Here is a 16415-nt window from a genome sequence, read left to right on the forward strand (position 1 = left end):
TCTAGTTTTTTTCTATGAGTTTGCCCACATTGGCCCCACTCGTAGCTCCATGTTTGAAATGTTTTAATTCTGCTGACACTTTTGTTATATATGTGGATGTTTTACAGTACCAAGTCAAAGAATGAACATTTGTGACATTGTGAAAAGGTCCTACTTAGCTTACTTAAAGATTAAAGTTGGTGATCAGGATAAATCTTGGGCCCACTCAGTGTATGTAAACCCTATGTCGAAAGTCTATGCCGATGGACAAAGGGCACAAGGAAACAACTAACATTTGGCATTCCTATGATATAGTGGGAGCCAAAGAACCATGTAAATGATTGCTACTTTTGTCTTACAAAGACTTCTTATTATAGCAAGAGAACGTTGGCAGAAAACAAGTTACCCAAATCTGGATTCAGCAATTCATCCAGTACTTCACTCAGAGGAAATACCAACACCTGTTTTCAAGGATCTACCTTCACTGCAAGCTGAAAGTGATATATGTGAAGTAGATATAAATCATGAACATGACAGTGATATAGACTTTGTAGAAACATCAACCAAAGAACGTGAAAACTTCAACCAGGCAGAATTTAATGATTTAGACCTAGGACTGTCAAAAGAGTTATCAGAACTGTTAGCTTTTAGGCATAGAGAGAAGAATTTGTTGCAGAAAGAAACAAACATGACTTTTTATCAGAACAAGGAAAAAAAATCTCTTGGTATTCTTTATAACTGGAAAATATTTTGTTTACTGTTGTGATGTGGTGGGACTGTTAAACATGATGGATGTTGAACAGAATGATCCTAGTGAATGGAGACTCTTTATAGATAGTTCAAAGAAGAGTCTAAAATGTGTATTACTCTATAATGGAAACTTGTTTGATGCACTTCCTATTGGTCAATCTGTACACTTAAAAGAAAATTATGATCACATAAAAGTTGTATTAGATTTACTTAAGTATGATGAACACAAATGGGTCATATGTGTGGATCTAAAAATGGTCAACATTTTACTTGGCCAACAAGGAGGGTATACAAAATATTCATGTTTCCAGTGTTTATGGGATAGCCAAGCAAGAGACAAACTTTGGGAACAGAAACTCTGGCCAGTTAGGAAATGTATAACTGTTGGGGAGAAGAATATCATACACCAACCACTTGTTGAGTGAAAGAAAATCATCTTTCCACACCTTGATATTAAACTAGGACTAATGAAGTAATTTTCAAAGCTCTTAATATGGAAGATAACTGTTTCAAATTCACATGTACAACATTTCCTGGGCTTAGTTATGATAAAATAACGGCTGGTGTTTTTGATAGGCCACAAATCAGAAAGTTAACGAAATGCCAGAATTTCTCGAGCTTGATGGCTGACATAGAAGAAAGAACATGGGATTCATTTGTGACTGTTGTGAAAGGATTTTGCAGGGAATGAAAAGGCTACAAACTACAAGGATTTGGTGAAGACATTACTTGACAGCTTTCATCTTTTAGACTACATCATGAGCATAAAGCTTCATTTCCTCAATAGCCATCTTGATGAATTTCCTGCAAATCTTGGAGACATGAGTGATGAGCATGGTGAGTGTTTTCATCAAACAATCAAGATTATGGAGGAGAGATATTAAAGCCAATGGAACACACACATGACGGCAGACTACTGTTGGAGTGTTCAAAGAGACTGTGTAGGCATGAAATACTCCACATGTTCTCATAAGTGAAAATTTGATCCATGAATATGAAGGTATATGTATGATGGTTTGTACTTAATCAATCATATTAGAAAATTAACAGTATGTATTTAGTAAAAGGTAATGCTATCTTACATTTCATATTCTATTGACATTTATAACTTATGGTTTTAAGCTATAAGACTTAGTAAACTATCCTGAACAAGTAAATTATTTATACAGTACATCATAAAATAGGGGTATGCTATAGAATGAAATCCTGATGTGTTAGGAAAAAAATTTAACTAAACAATCACAAAACCGAAGTTGGCAAAAAGTATGTTGACCAGCGAATACATCATCAGTATTTAAATATGACATAAAAATGAAAAGCATAATTGACACTAGGCTGGCAATTACTCTTTTAATCTTTTATTTGTTTCAGTCATTTGACTGCAGCCATGCTGGAGCAATGCCTTTAATCAAACAAATTGACCCCAGAACTTATTCTTTGTAAGCCTAGTACTTATTCTATCGGTCACTTTTGCTGGACTGTGAAGTTACGGGGACATAAACACACCGGCATCAGTTGTCAAGCGATGATGGGGGCACAAACACAGACACACAAACATACACACAAACACACACACATATATACATATGTATATATATATACATATATATATATATATATATATATATACGACGGGCTTCTTTCAGTTTCCACACACCAAATCCACTCACAAGGCTTTGGTTGGCCCGAAGCTATAGTAGAAGATACTTGCCGAAGGTGCCACGCAGTGGGACTGAACTCAGACCCATGTGGTTGGGAAGCAAGCTTCTTTATTTCATAAAAATTCGCCATACGGCGTTACATAGAGGGGACAAACAAAGACAGACAAACGAAGAAGCTACGGGCTGGACGCGGACATTAATGAATGGAGATGAATACACAAGAAAGAATGAAAATAGGAGAGGCACCAGCGCCCGCCGACTGATAACCTCTCTAAAACTTTGTTCAATACATGTCGGTTAAATTTGTAAAACAAATTATCAACACAAATGTTCTTCCTCTTTATGAGGCAACAAGCCACTTATAAATGTTCATATAATTCACTCGGGCTTTTAGCCTCCCCATATCTACAACCTCTTTTCACTAACGCCCACGCCCTCTCTAGGCACTCCTCGAGTGGCGTGTCGGCATTGCCCAGCGCCGTGAAGAATATTTGAGGTCAAAAAATTTCTTCGCTATGTCCCACGTTGTGACCTCTACAGCTATCTGCGGAGGCCACTCGGGATCCTGTATGCAGGCCATGGCCTCTCCCCTAAGACTCTTTTCTAATTCTTTTTCTACCTCCCCCTCTCTAAAGAAGAAGACTAACGTTTCTTCTTCCTTCGGAGAAGGGTAAGACATTTCCACAGTTAGCGGCACAATTCCCACCAGCTGTGGTTCAATATTCGTTTGCACTTTTTTCTTTTTCTTTTTCTTTTTTCCGGTGGGAGAGGAGGAGTCCTCTGGTTTACCTGTGGGACTCAATCCCTCTTCCACCTCTACATCTCTTTGAGGTTTCGGCGGGCTATTATTAATGCCCGCCTTCCTCTTTCTACTTCTATCTGTTGGGGCTACTACCTCCTCAATTTTTCCTTCCTGCCGAGCAGGACTACTTTCTCCAACGGGTGCTCGTTCCTGGGACACTTTAGTGTCCCGGCGGCAATCCTTCTTCAAATGGCCAGGCTCCAGACACTGGTGACATCTAGGTTGCTGACCCTCAAGTATCACTGGATACCTGCAGCCAGTCATCTTTAGGAATTCTGGAAATACAATATCTCCCACAGCTACCAGGGTCCATAGGGTCAAAGTTGCCTTTGACCCTTCCCAGTCAACTGCGGGAGCCACATCTACATTTAGTAGCCTGGGTCCACTGTCTCCCAAGCCCCCCCCCCCCCCCCCCCCCGATGGCCTCTGTGATCCATCTAGCTTCGGTACCTGGGGAAATCCGCATACCCAGACTCTCACAATAATAATAGTAAAGAAGCAGAAAAAATTAACTGAAACTCATCACATGGGGTTACACTACAGCTGAACAGGAAATTGTAGTCAGTTACCACAGTTTGCAGAGCTATTGAGAGAAATTTCAGTGGACCTTTGAAGTGAAACAAGACTTGTATCAATTCTATAAAAAAGCAAGTGATGATTCACCCAACAGCTTACATGGAAAGGAGGAGGAATGACTACTTTCTAAAATACCCTAACTACTCAACTTCAATGACAAACTATTACAACAGCAAACAACCTAAGGTGAGGAAAAAATGCTGTTATCAAAATGGCCCAGTAAATAAGAATCAAACCAAACCAGTAAATTCACCTCCACCAAGGTGTGGTCATGTTTGAAGCAGCTGTCTAAATCCATCTGAGTTTTGCACATGGCATCATCACCAAAGGCTCGCTGCATCTTCTGAGTGGTTTGAGCTTGAGTATCACCAGCTTTTGGTAAAACTTGATGCTATATCTCTGTTTGATACTTTTATATCTTTGTGTTTGGATATATGATTTAATGAAGCAGAGGTAAAGCAATGTATTCACACAACATACTTTGACTACTGCTATGTGAGACTCTAAACACCCACTGTCTTCTCAATGATAGCGTTACTCTTTATAAGAGTCTGACTAGTCCATCTTTTAATTACAGAGGGGTGATAGACATTAGTCTATCACCACATCTCCCCTTCTGAGATTGACTTCTGTTGAAAGTGAATACATTTTTTTCTTTTTTTACACACCACATCTCCCTTTTTGAGATTTACTTCCCTTGACGATTAATATTTTTTTTGTTTTGGAACTACCTCCAACAATTCTGTATGTTTCCATTTTCTTGTACTGGTACGCCTTGGTTCGACTATTTCTTGTAGAGTTGGCACATCAAAAATATTGGAGAGAACTTCCATGGGTACTTCTTTCCTTGTAACCTTTTCCCAGCAAACCTTTTCTGCTGATTTATTATGTGTCTTTTATGTTCCCATTTTTGTGAAGGCGCATGGCTCAGTGGTTAGAGCATCGAGCTTACGATTGTGAGGTTGTGAGTTTGAATCCCAGACCGGGCTGTGTGTTGTGTTCTTGAGGGAGACACTTTATTTCACGTTGCTCCAGTTCACTCAGCTGTAGAAATGAGTTGCGATGTCACAGGTGCCAAGCCGTATTGGCCTTCGCTTTTCCCTTGGATAACACTGGTGGTGTGGAGAGGGGAGACCGGTATGCATGGGAAACTGCTGGTCTTCCATAAACATCATTGCCCGGACTTGTGCCTGGGAGGGCATGACCGAAGGGGGTCTCAGCATGTTCCCATTTCATACCTTTCACCACATATGTCATTTTACCAATCCGTTTTATTGTTTCGCTGTCTTCCCAACCTTCTTTTCCACTTCTGTACACTCAGGAAAACACCTTATCACTAGTTTTTAAATACTCGGTCATATTTTTAATGTCTTCCCTAGTTTTTATTTTCTTTCCAGGTAATAACTTGTCAAAAACTGGCACGAATTTTATTATGTCAGCAGGTGACATGCCTGAAAGGGTATTTGGGTTTGGCACTACACAGTAAACTCTCAGGAATTGTGTCAATGCTACATCATCCACTAACGCATTTCTGGATTTCCTAAGTGCCCTTTTGAACATATCCACAAAGCATTCAACTTGTCTGTTTAATCTTCGGTGATGTGGAGAAGTAGTGATATGTTCAATTGAGAACATCTTGCAAAAATTCTTAAATTCATTCGCCGTAAATTGTGTACCATAATCAGAGACTATGGTGTCCAGGACACCATACCTTGCAAAAAGTTTGTGCAGAAAATCCACTGTTACCGTGAAGGTCAGTTTTCTACATTTACACATTTATGGCCATTTTGTAAAGCTATCTACCTCTATTAAATAATATGATCTGTTTAATGGTTCTGTGAAGTCTCTCTGCAGACTGGTCCATGGAATATTGGTCTTGGGCCAAGGTTGAAATTTTATAGGTAGTGATTTTGCTGCAAGAACACAACCTCTGCAGGATTTTACCAACTTCTCAATATCTAGATCCATTTTCAGCCTGTAAACATAACTTCTCATAAGTAACTTCATCCTGGAAATTCCTGGATGTCCAATGTGGAATTCCTTTAACATTCGATTTTGTAGTGAGACAGGTATTATGACACTCTGTGCATACACAAGCACATTATCACATATCGAATACAAATTCAAAACTGTGTTATTTCCAGCCACACAAATTTTTTTGTTTGTTTCTCCTGATCTCACAATTTTTTCATTTTCATGATAAACTTGTTCGTCTCTGCCTTAATTTTTATTTCCTCCAATGTGACAGGCAATTTATGCACAACATTGCACAATATATTTTTTAAATTTCATTTTCAGCTCTTAATGCCACTATCACTGTGTTTTTTAGTGGTTCACTGCATTTTGGTATTAATCTTGACAAACCATCTGCGTGTCCCAATTTTTTAGATGGCAAATACTTCAGTTTGAAGTCATAATTTAGTAGGATCGTTCCCCAACACTGCAATCTGTTGGCTTTTTTGATCCATAGACAGATAATAATGGGCGGTAGTCCATCTGCAAATGAAATCTTCTTCCATGTATAAATTTATGGAATTTTTTTACCTCAAATATGATGGCTTCCTTCTCTATTTGACTAACTTTTCTCAGCTAGCAATAAGGAACGTGAAGCTTTCAGGTTACTATCTTCATATTTGTCTAAAATCACAACTCCAATACCACTTTCACGAGTGTCTGATGCCACTACTATTTCTAAATTCAGGTCAAAATGTGATAACAACAATTCCAATGTTAAGATGTTTTTAATTTCTTCAAAATCTTTTTGGCACTTGTCCAACCAGTCCCGCTTAACATCTTTTTTTTAATAAGTTATTCAGGGGTGCTCTTAAATCATACATACTTGGTATGTATAACTGGTAGTAATTTGCAAGCCCCAAAAGTGCTTGTAACTTTGTAATGTTTGTTGGGGGAGGCATATTTTTTATTGCACTCGCCCTAGACTGGTCTGGTCTGTATCCATTTTCACCAATAATCTGCCAAAGATATTTTATTCTTGACATAAAAAATTCACACTTTTCCTCGCTGATCTTAAAACCATAATCTTTTATTTTTTCAAAGACCTTTTTAATATGCTCAGCATGCTGCCCACAAGATTCACTTTTTATGAGTATGTTGTCAAGGTAAGCTATAGTGAAATCCGAACCTGCAAGCATAGTGTCTATAACTTATTGGAAAATGCCTGGTGCTACCTTTATACCAAAAGGAAGTTGATTAAATTCATACAATCCTTTAGGGGTATTTATTGTTACTAATTTTGAACATTCCTCCTCACCTTGTACCTGCAGGTATGCTTCAGATAGGTCCAACTATGAAAAAAATTTTCATTCAATCAACTTCACGAAAATTTCTTCCGGACTTGATAACTGGTAATTATATGGCATGAAACATTTGTTTAACTCTGTTTAAAAATCAGCACATACATGGATTTTATTAGATTTTTTTTTTTTTTTTTTGAGATAAACTGTTGTGGACACCCATAATCAGTTTTTTTCAATACCCCAAGCTTTTCAAGTCTATTCAATTCTTTGTTGACTTGTTTCAACGCTACAAAAGGTATAATTCTTTTCGGTTTAAATACCAGTATAGCATTTTCTTTTACTTGAGATTTCACCTTTGTTTTGGTACAAAAACCTAATTCATCAGAAAAAACTTCAGGAAAAATCTTTTTTGATTTTTAAAAAAATTCCTCCAATGCCTTATTTGTACTGGTGGAAGAACCATTTGCATTTTTACTAAAACAATTTATGGAGTGGTCCCATAAGTTAAATAATTCCATCCTGTCTATTCCAAATAAATTTGTCATATTATACAGCACAAAAACTTTGGCTTTCAAGGTTTTCCCATAAAATGTAACATCACTTATCATTTTGCTCTTAAAATGTAATTTTTTTCTTGAAACACCATGTGCAATTTTTGAAATTTCTTTTAATCTAGGTTTCCCAATTTTTCTCCAAGTATCAGTTTTAATTATCATGATATCCACTGCCCATATCCAATTGTAATTTGATATTCGCATTATTCATTTTTATGGGCACAAATTTTCTTTTCTGAGCCTTGCTTAGAATTTTTGTTGACAATGCTTTCTTGTCAGAATTTCTTCTGTTCGACCTTTTTTTTTTGTTTCACTTTACAATGTGAGCTTTTATGTCCGATTTTTCCACACTCAAAACATTTTAGATTTTTAAAAGGACAGTTACCTTTAAAATTTAAGCCTCTGCACCCATAGCCTGGACTGAGTCATGACACTTGTTTTTCCTTTTTCTTATCCATTATGGTCAACATGCATGAATATGAGAGCAATCTTTTTTTTTCAAATTTTATCCATGTCAAGTCTTAAATTTATTATCCTCTAGCATTCTTCTGCTACTGCCTGCAGTAGCAGAAGAATGGTCATGTTCTAATTTTGTTAATATCCAGGAATGTATATCTGCATCTTTGCTTACAGTTAGCCTTTGAACAAAAATTAGACATTTGAACATGTTCAGGGTTAATTCATTTAATTTGAATTTTTCATGCCCTCTGTTAACAATCCCAGCATAGGTGACAAAAGCTTCGTTATCTTTTTTAACCTAATTTAAACACTGCCAGTGTCTATTGAACAGGGAACTTCTTTCACTGAAAATTTTTGATAAAAAGTTGTTTCATAGAAACAAATCTCACCTGGTATTGTAGAATACAATATTGTAAAATATTGTAGAATACAATTACAATATTTTTCGTGTTCGGCAGGGGATAACTTTCTTAAAAGTACTTGCACTTCTTTCTTGTCAGTCCAATTTCTATATTCTTTGAAATTTTCTTCATATCTTTGAAAGTATGCAGAGAAAGTAATACCTTCTTCTGGGTTATAAATGAACTCTCCCATTGAATTTGCTATGCCATCTGGCATGAATGACCCTGAAGTACTTTCAAACTTCTTCAACATTAATTCCAGCAACTGTTGGTGCCTGTCTTTGTCTTTACATGTTTTTGATTGATATTAGCCCTTGTGGCCAATAAAACGAATGAATTATTTCTACTGTTAGGTTTATACATGGGACGCTATTTACTGTAGAGACAAGAATGAATGGGGGTGACCCTAAGATTTGAGTATCCTACATAACTAACTATTCTAGCTACTAATTAACCAATACATCAGTTCATTCATCAATCAGCCAATCCTTCACCTACTCAAATGAGTAAATAAGTAAATAATTAATTGACTAATCAAACAATCGATGACTAAATCACTCCAAACCTTGGCAAAATAGTGTTAAGTACCAGAGACCTTAGCACGTAGTAGACAGTTACCCACACATCTTCATATATACACACTCAAAATGTGCATACACACACATATATATAAGTGCACGTACACCTACCCACGTACACACTTACACAACCACACACACACCTGCATACATATACATATAAGTCAACCTACACATCCACATAACTGTATTCGCACATCATTATATACATACACATGTACATGGAGGCATATGATACATACTTAATTGTCAAATAAGCACACACATACATACATACCCAGATATTAGTGCATACCCACCTACTACTATATATATCTATACGTATAGATGCAAATATCTAAATATATACATCTACAAGCATATGATATACCCATAAATGATTGTAAATATATAGGTACGCATACACCCACATACATACATCGAGCGAGATCGTTGCTAGTGCCCCTGGACTGGCTCATGTGCGGGTGACACATGAAATGCACCATTTTGGGCGTGGTCATTGCCAGTGCCCCTGGACTGGCTCTTGTGCGGGTGACACATGAAATGCACCATTTTGAGCGTGACCGTTGCCAGTGCCGCCTGGCTGGCCTTCGTGGGATTTTCGAGCGAGATCGTTGCCAGTGCCCCTGGACTGGCTCTTGTGCGGGTGACACATGAAATTTTTCGAGCGAGATCGTTACCAGTGCCCCTGAGCTGGCTCTTGTGCGGGGCCGTCGTAGGATTTTCGAGCGAGATCATTGCCAGTGCCCCTGGACTGGCTCATGTGTGGGTGACACATGAAATGCACCATTCTGGGTGTGGCCGTTGCCAGTGCCGCCTGGCTGGCCTTCGTGAGATTTTCGATCGGGATCGTTGCCAGTGCCCCTGGACTGTCTCTTGTGCGGGGCCGTCGTTGGATTTTCGAGCGAGATCATTGCCAGTGCCCCTGGACTGGCTCATGTGCGGGTGACACATGAAATGCACCATTTTGGGCATGGCCGTTGCCGTTGCCAGTGCCGCCTGGCTGGCCTTCATGGGATTTTCGATCGGGATCGTTGCCAGTGCCCCTGGACTGGCTCTTGTGCGGGTGACACATGAAATTTTTCGACCGAGATCATTGCCAGTGCCCCTGGACTGGCTCATGTGCGGGTGACACATGAAATGTACCATTCTGGGCGTGGCCGTTGCCAGTGCCGCCTGGCTGGCCTTGGTTAGATTTTCGATCGGGATCGTTGTCAGTGCCCCTGGACTGGCTCTTGTGCGGGGCCATCGTGGGATTTTCGAGCGAGATCGTTGCCAGTGCCCCTGGACTGGCTCTTGTGCGGGGCCATCGTGGGATTTTCGAGCGAGACCGTTGCCAGTGCCCCTGGGCTGGCTCTTGTGCGGGTGACACATGAAATTTTTCGAGCGAGATCGTTGCCAGTGCCCCTGGACTGGCTCTTGTGCTGGTGACACATGAAATGCACCATTTTGATCGTGACCGTTGCCAGTGCCGCCTGGCTGGCCTTCGTGGGATTTTCGAGCGAGATCGTTGACAGTGCCCCTGGACTGGCTCTTGTGTGGGTGGCACATAAAATCTACCATTTTGAGTGTGGCCGTTGCCAGTACCGCCTGATTGGCCTTCGTGCGGGTGACACGTAAAAGCACCCACTACACTCTCTGAGTGGCTGGCGTTGGGAAGGGCATCCAGATGTAGAAACTCTGCCAAATCAGATTAGAGCCTGGTGTAGTCATCTGGTTTCACCAGTCCTCAGTCAAATCGTCCAACCCATGCTAGCATGGAAGGCGGACGTTAAACGATGATGATGATGATGATATACATATATATAGACCCAAAGACACCCATACACACACATATATATACATACATATACACACACCCATATATATACACATATATACATATACACACATATATATACATACATATATACATATACATATACACACATATATATACATACATATATACACACATATATATACATACATATATACATATACATATACACACATATATATACATACATATATATATATATATATACCCTCACATACACACATACATATGCATACACACACACACACACATCTATACACCCACCAATAAGTACATCTATATATGTAAACATACACACCTATATATACTAACAAATAAATACATAAATAAATACAGGAGGTGTATTTATAGTAATTATAACAACAATAACAATAACAATAAGAACACATATAGATACATCCTTATGTGCATATACATACACACACACACACCCATACCTACAGATACTTATATCAATACAGAGGTAGTACTTACAGTGATAACTATTCGCAGGTGTATGTATGCCTACATCAACATAATTATATCAAACTAAATATATATATTCATTTACATAAGTCTGCTTAATTATGATATGTTAGCTAACACAATGTCAGTAAACTCTCATTAGTTACCATTAAAACAGATGTGGTGCTTTAGTACTCGGTTCTATTCATATTAAATATATATACACAGATATTACATTTACGCTCATACAATATAGGATGGTAATAGTGATATATATATATATATATATATATATATATATATATGAAACAGATATGGAGAATTATACTCTATATATAGCACAACTATTTAGTGCTCAAAGTTAATTAGGCTATTGGAACATTATGGAAGATTTTTCAGACAAAATTCTGAATTTGAGAGAAAATTCAGGGTTTTCAGTTCATATATGAAAAGTAGAATTTCAATCCATTAAATGCTTCATAAAAACATGTATGTAAAATAAATATTTTGATATGAGAGGCAAATATACACATTGAAGCAAAACATATCCAGTGATATTTAGATCATATAAATTTGTATATACAGGATCAGTTCATCGCATCAGAGGTGCTAATATTAAAGCTATATGGAAAGGTCAAAGGGAGAAGTCCAAGTTATATATATATATATATATTATATATATAATGTACTGGTCCATGATGGTAAGATCAACAAAAAAAAGTACTCCATCTGATGAGAGACAAATATAATTTAATAGACAAACTACATTGTTTTATGTGCTACTAATAGTTTCTTTACGCTGAGAACATGCCAAATAATGAATTATAACATGTGTAACATCCCAACACAAACCTGATTTTAATTCATTATTTGGCATGTTCTCAGCATAAGAAACTATTAGTAGCATATAGAATCATGTACTGTGTCTATTAAATAATATATATATATATATATATATATATATATATATATATATATATATATATATATATATATTACTATTAGTTAATAAATTGTGTGGTATACACCTGGTAGACGGGTCAAAACAATTGTAGTCATCAATAAACATCCTTGTATCTTCCATCTTCTGTGTCTCTCATTAATCACATATATATATACATATATATACATACACACACACACACACACACACAAGCAAAAGTGCACATACATGGTACGTAAGGCATTTGAGGACATACCTTTTGGGGTCATTGCTGCATTTTTTGCTAACTCTGTATAATTTTTGCTTCAGAAAATAATAATGACAGACCCTCAGCTTACTCAAGAAATGAAGACGCATGCTGTTATGTTATTGTGGTTATAAAGGCTAAGCATAGCTATTTAGAAATATCTTGATTTTTAAAAGTTACCAGATTTTCATCAACAAAGTTTGTAAGGAAGATGGAAATATATCACCAGTATCAAAGCATAAAAAGCATTCTAAACACTCTGAAATCATCAGAACACCTGAATTTATCCAGCAAGTTCAACAGACCATTGATTACAATCCCAGAAAGTCCATGGGGTCAATTGCAAAAGATCTCCATGTGTCAGAAGGAACAGTCAGAAATGTTGTTCATGAAGACATCAGATATAAGCCTTATATGATGAGAAAAGGTGGATTTGTCAGATAAAGCAAAAGAAAATCACTACATCAGATCTAAAAGGCTCTTAAACAAACTGCAAAATCTAGCAGAAGATTTGATTTGGTTTTTCTCAAACGAAAAAAACTTCGACCAAGATCAAAAAGTTAACAGAAGAAATGACAGATGGTTATCTGCAGACCCTTCTGAAGTTCCAAGTGTTATGCACACAAAATTTCCTGCAACTGTTATAGTTTTAGGGGTTGTCAGCAACGAAGGACATGTGATGCCTCCTTACTTCTTTTCACAAGGTCTTAGAGTTAACTCTGCCGCCTACATTGAGGTCCTGGAAATAATTGTTAAGCCCTGGATAGACAGTGTATGCAATGGAAGGCTATATGTGTTTCAGTAAGACTCTGCACTATCACACATGGCTCTAGTAACACAGGAATGGATGGCTGAAAATTTCCATGATCACATAACTTCTAACATTTGGCCTCCTAATTCCCCAGATCTCAATCCAATGGACTATTACATGTGGAGCGTTGTTGAGAGAGGTCAATGAAGACACCCATAATACCAAAGATTCTTTGAAAGCTGCAATAGTAATGTCCAAAATGAACCAGGACTACTTGATTTGAGCATGTAGATGATTTAGATCACATACAGAAGCAGTTGTTGAAGCTGAAGGTGGCTTTATTGAATAACATTATAGAAAAGAAGGATTATTTTTATCCTCATAGCATTTTTTGATAAATAACGTTATTATCTGTTATTATATATCTTTTCTAAATCTCTCAGAGAGATTTATGCAGTAGTGATATGATAAAGTAGTTGTATGCTGTCAAATTAATGTGACAATCCCATGAAGGGAATAATACTACTGCTGTTTAGCCCTAGGAAGCAGCACCGCTTCCTGTCAGCCTTGACACATTTCCTGTGTGCTTATGTTTACAAGGGGGAGATAAGTACCTCCACCCAGCTAAGCCTGCATCCAGAGACTAGTTTCTGAGTCATTGCTTGTTTCAGCCTGGAGTAGCATGGCTTGTTAGTTGGAGATGCCTATCTAGCTCTTGTAAACATATAATTATTCTAGTGAAATACATTCAGATTTCAAAAATAGAAATAATAGATTTCTAAATCTCTCAAAAATAGAAATAATCCAGACTGAAGACGAGCAATGACTCAGAAACTAGTCTCTGGATGCAGGCTTAGCTGGGTGGAGATGCTTATCTCCCCCCTTGTAAACATAAGGACACAGGAAATGTGTCAAGGCTGACAGGAAGCGGTGCTGCTTCCTAGGGCTAAATAGCAGTTGTATTATTCCGTTCATGGGACTGTCACATTAAGTTGACAGCATACAACTACTTTATTATATATCCATTTTTCTTATAAACATAAATCTGTCCTCAAATATTTTACACACCCTGTACATACAGATGCATATGAAGGAATAAGGGATACTGAAATAATTAGGGAAGGGGAGATTCAATGATAAATTAGGAAGACCATATATGTATAATGGCAAGAACACTATTGTAGTGGAGGTCCAATAGAGGTTAAAATTATCAGGTAGCCAAAGGTGGTGGGGCAGCATTTGAGGGTTGTAAACAAGACAGAGAAAGTTAACAGACAATAACAGTTTAGTATAGTAATTTTGGGCATGGTGTGCAATGAGGAAGGAGTTATGTATTAGGAGGGAGGCTATAGGGTTGAGAAGTAGGGAGATCAAGGCTAAACTTCAACTGGTTATAAAAATATTATTGAAAGTATTGAATTCCTTGGGAATAAATAAAATATTCAGTTATCACTAGATTTAAAAAAAAAGTGAAGTACAATGTAGTGTTTATTGCTATTTTAATGTGAATGTTCTCTACGAACCAACGATACTATGATTCTAACCCCAGGAAGACATCTCCTCCAGCTGGTTATTCAGGGCACTTTCGCACTCAATATTCATTGCAAGCAGGAGAGAACTCCTGCTACTCTACCTCCAAGACCACCAGATTTCAATCTTATTGTATCACTTCAGTGGTGGGCACTCATTTGCCAGGCATAGCATTAGTGTGACCTTGCTTGCAACATATAGAAAATTCTGTGTCATACAATCACTGATCTTGTAACTAGCAAACTAGTCTGTTAGAAAGTAGGGTGGCAGAAGTTCTCTTAAGCTTGCAATGAATATTGAGTGTGAAAGTGCACTGAATAACCAGCTGGATGTCTTCCTCATCATCATCATCATTTAATGTCCTCCTTCTATGTTGGTATGAGTCGGACAGTTTGACAGGAGCTGGCCAGGCAGGAATCTGCGCCATGCTTCTGAGTCTGTTTTGGCATGGTTTTTACAGATGGATGCCTTTCCTAACACCAATCACTCAGCAGAGTGGACTTAGTGCTTTTTACATGGCGCTCACACAGGCGAGGTCAGTTTTGGCGTGGTTTTTACAGCTGGATGCCAACACTTTATAGTGTGGACTGGGTGCTTTTTAAGTGGCACCTGCACTGGTGGGGTCACCAAGTGACTTTGCAAGACAAAGAGCCTTTGAGAAGGGAGGGGGTATTGGAGGAGGTGATCATGTTTCAGATGATGGAAGATTAGAGTGTGACAGACAGGTAGAAACCGATGTCTTGCTGTAGAGGAGGTCCATGGTTACTCAGCCAGAGAGTGAGAGACAGAGAGAGGGACAGAAAGAGCAAGAGTTAACAAGAATGAGGGCAGAAATAGTAACCTAGAGAGAGAGAGAGAGAGAGAGAGAGTGGGAGTTAACAAGAGGTGTGCTGCTGTAAAGGAGATACATGGTTACCTAGACAAGAGAAAGAGAGAGACAGAGTGATCAAGAATGAGAGCAGAAAGAGGTTTGTTACTGTAGAGGAGATACATAATCACTCAGCCAGAGAGGAGAGCAAGGAAATGAGAGAGAGAGAGTAGGAGACAGCAAGTGCCAGGATATACTTGCAAGGAATGGGGATCAGGGCATAGATGGGATGGTAGAGTTAGGAAGAGAGAGATGAATTGTGGCAGATGCTGGCAGGGTATTGCCAAGGAGTCGGGAGTGTGGGTGAGGGAATGCAGTGACTGGTGAGAATCTGGGTATATAAAGGGGGAGGGGACGGGGGAGGCACCAATATAGTGAACAGGGTAGTGAGGACTATGTGTTGTACCCATGTAGAATCTGGGTATGTAGAGGGGAATGAGGGAGGGAGAGCAACGATACAGTGAGCAGAGTAGCAAAGACTGAATTGGGGAGTGGAAGATAATCATAGTGTATGAAGAGGAAATATGAAGAAGAGAAGAGAAACACTTTGGGAAGGGAAGGTGGGGGGGTGTCTTCCTGGGGTTAAAATAACAGTATTGTTGGTTCTTAGAGAACACCCATGTTAAAGTGGCAATAAACATTACTTTTTGGTTTGTATACTGCTTTTATATCAAACAGATTTTCTAACTTAAGGGTTACAAGTGTGTGTCAAATGGAGAACAAAAGATATAAACAAGATGGAATGTTCAACAGTAAGAATGGGAGATGTGGGCTGTGAATGCAGGAGACATGCAAA

Source organism: Octopus bimaculoides, chromosome 8 (genome assembly GCF_046866305.1).
Source record: "Octopus bimaculoides isolate indiv1 chromosome 8, ASM4686630v1, whole genome shotgun sequence".
In the NCBI taxonomy this organism is placed as follows: domain Eukaryota; kingdom Metazoa; phylum Mollusca; class Cephalopoda; order Octopoda; family Octopodidae; genus Octopus; species Octopus bimaculoides.